The sequence below is a fragment of the Danio aesculapii genome, chromosome 3 (assembly GCF_903798145.1).
Source record: "Danio aesculapii chromosome 3, fDanAes4.1, whole genome shotgun sequence".
Classification (NCBI taxonomy): Eukaryota; Metazoa; Chordata; class Actinopteri; order Cypriniformes; family Danionidae; genus Danio; species Danio aesculapii.
Window position 1 is genome coordinate 46,544,338 of NC_079437.1, and position 3,591 is coordinate 46,547,928.

A 3,591-nucleotide genomic window follows, 5' to 3' on the forward strand; every position below is an offset into this window, starting at 1 on the left:
CGAGAGAGGTCTGGAAGCAGACTGGGTGCAGCTGCAAGCTGAGTTGTATGCAATAATTTTAATGTACACATATAACCCCAGCCCTATCCCTGTATATCTCAGCTTGCATATGCAAGTTTTCATCCAGATACTGTTTTTTCCTGGTACTTTTGTTTTCAAGATCTTTAGTCCTCCATTCAAATATATTTACAACAAACTGATCATTACAAAAATATCCAATTACTAACAAACATTTCTATAATTATGGGCCTATGTTTTGTTTAATTTGTGATTTGCAGATAACCTGGTTGGTGATTTGTGGATGGTATCCCATCTGAGATGTAGGAATTTGTCTGGAGGACTTGCTGCCTTGTTCTTTGGAGTTTAATTTATACCATGAGCTCAGTTCACTATATGCATACACGACTGATTTCCATTTACACTGACTTTGTCTGTTTTAAATATAAGAAATAAAAAATCTTTAAGAAAATATCCCCTAAATTACACCACCACCACCTGCCTGAACTGTTGATACAAGGCAGGATGGATCCATGATTTCATGACGCCAGATTCTGACCCTACTATCTGAATGTTGCAGCAGAAATCAAGACTCATCTGACCAGGCAACTTTATTCCAATAGTCTTTTGTCCATTTTTGGTGAACCTGTGTGAATTGTAGCCTCAGTTTCCTGTTCCTAGCTGACAGGAGAGGCATCCAGTGTGGTCTTCTACTGCTGTAGCCCATCCGCCTCAAGGTTGGACATGTTGTGCATTCAGAGATGCTCTTCTGCATACCTCGGTTGTACCAAGTGTTTATTTGAGTTACTGTTGCCTTTCTATCAGCTAAAACCAGTCTGGCCATTCTCCTCTGACCTTTGGCATCAACAAGGCATTATTTTCTTTTTTCTGACCATTGTCTGTAAACCCTAGAGATGGTTGTGCGTGAAAATCGCAGTAGATCAGCAGTTTCTGAAATACTCAGACCAGCCCATCTGGCACCAACAACCATGCCACATTCAAAGTCACTTAAATCACCTTTCTTCGACATGCCGATGCTCGGTTTGAACTGCAGCAGATCGTCTTGACCATGTCTACATGCCTAAACGCATTGAGTTGCTGCCATATGATTGACTGATTACAAATTTGCGATTTGCGTTAACAAGCAGTTGGACATGTGTACCTAATAAAGTGGCTGGTGAGCCAGTATACATATAAACAATTTCTTTACTATTGACCCAGCCCGTTAATTTTCATTACAATTTTGAGTCGGTTGTAAAAGACTAATCAAATAAATCTTCCACCATTATGTGCATGTCTGTTTATGGGAGTACTTATCACAAAGAACACACCTTTATCATATTTGCTTAGACTCTGCAAACTCAGAAGATAGTCACTGCAAAGAAGAGAAGCGTTTCAGCAGAATGAAGAAAATTCAAATAGAAGTATACAGTATTTGACATTGCATAAACCCAAAGAACAAACAGTGAACAAAGACCAGGAGTCAGAGATCCAGTTAATTCAAGAAAAATGTAATGAAGTTTTGTCAGCTTCGAAAACAATAACAGTCTCAAAACAATAACAATTTATTCTAACAGAAGGTCGCTCACTACAAGGTCGCTATGCCATAGAAAACTTCAGGCTGGATGAAACATAGATAACCATACACAATCTACACCTATAGCCATAGGATTTACATTCATATCTATGATGATTATTTATTTGACAAGAAACAAACGTCAGACATACAATAAGACCAAGACCAACCCCTATGAGAAGCTTTGAAATACAATGAAATTACAAATGTTAACAGAATTAAATACATTTCTAACCTGAAGTAATATCAGCGTTGCCGCTATCATGGACTCTCATCAACAGTCGAGGTCCCAATGACCTCTTGATTTGTCCTTGTAACCCTGTGTAAAAAATAACTTGGGAAACAGAAAGAGGAATCGACACACATTAAATTACAGGTTTACTTTGAAGAGGGACAACACTAAGGTCAACAAATAGTCCAGGAAATTAAACACCGATTCAAAACTTTATCAATAATCATTAAAAAAAAAATCGTAAATGATATATGCTAATATACATTGGAGCGGCCATTGATCCAGCTACCTCTCATTCAGTCTAAGTAAAGTACAGTATTTTGTCACATCACATTGATTAGGGATTCAACCATTTTAAGAGCTTTCTCAATCATGAATGATTTCCAGTGCACTGAAACATTTGCTCCCTTAAAACCGTTTGCATGTGCTTGGTAGGCTAAATTGCGTTGGTCAATGTTACATCGGTGCTCTAGCTAAATAACCTACAGCAATTTCAACACTAACTGGCACTGTTTTGGAATTCCACTCCATACCTCTCGCTACAATATACAACAATTGTAAACACACAAAAAATACAGACAATATCTTTTCCCTCCAGGGCTGCACTACAGTTCTCTGGAACAGAATAAAACATTCAAACCTTTGACATGACATGACCAAACTAAACTAAACTAAACTAAACTGAAAATAATCAGCAACAAAACATCAAACACTGGAACTCTTAAAATCATGTCATTAAATAATTTCTCAAAGGGAGAATTCACCTAAAATACGTTTCACTATTTACTCAACCACTTAAGTGGTTACAAAACTTGACAAATTTATTTTATTTGTTGAACACAAAAGAAGATATTCTAAAGAAAACCTGAAACCATTGACTTCCAAAGTAGGACAAACAAACAAAAGACAATAATTACAGGTTTACTATCTTTAGTGAAAGAAAGTGTGGTGGAAAATTCTATTTTATTTTTAATAAAACATTGATTTATATTAAACTTCTCTTTCTTGCTATAAAACAATGGTCTTAAACACAATTCCTAGAGGGCCACAGCTCTGCAGTTTAGTTCTAACCACCTCACACCTGCTGAAGCCTGGTTTATACTCGACATGTTTACTAGTTCAAGATTGTTGATTGTAAAAAGTTTATGTTAAAAAGTTTGGAAAAAACTGAGGGATAAGTTTGTTAAAGCCAAAAGAGGCTATGGCAAAAGTGGACACCCAGGTACACAATTACAAAATATGTTTTTCCACCAGTTATAGGTTTTACACTGATGTATATGTTACAATTTTGATTTTAAAACAATTGAATAGTTACAAAACTAAAATGAATTAACAAATTATTCTTTGACAAGTGGAAAGGAATATTTGAACCAATCAGTTTACAATATACTGATGCCATGTTTTAGGCTTTACTGGTGATAATGGTCAGGAATGCTGGACCATTATTGTCTTTTTAGCATAGGTAGAGAACAGAAACTAGCCAGACAGTAATGTGTGAATTGTGGAGCGGGCTAAATCTAAAAAAAAAAACATCTGTATTTATTAGGTGCTTTTATTCTTGCCATAAAAAATAAAAATAAAACAAAAAAAGTATATATATATATATATATATATATATATATATATATATATATATATATATATATATATATATATATATATATATATATATATATATATATATATATATATATATATATAGAAATATATCATTAATATTTTAATAAACTTCAATAGGTTAAACTGTCTGAGACATGAACAAAAGCAAGTGATGCAATAAAGTTTG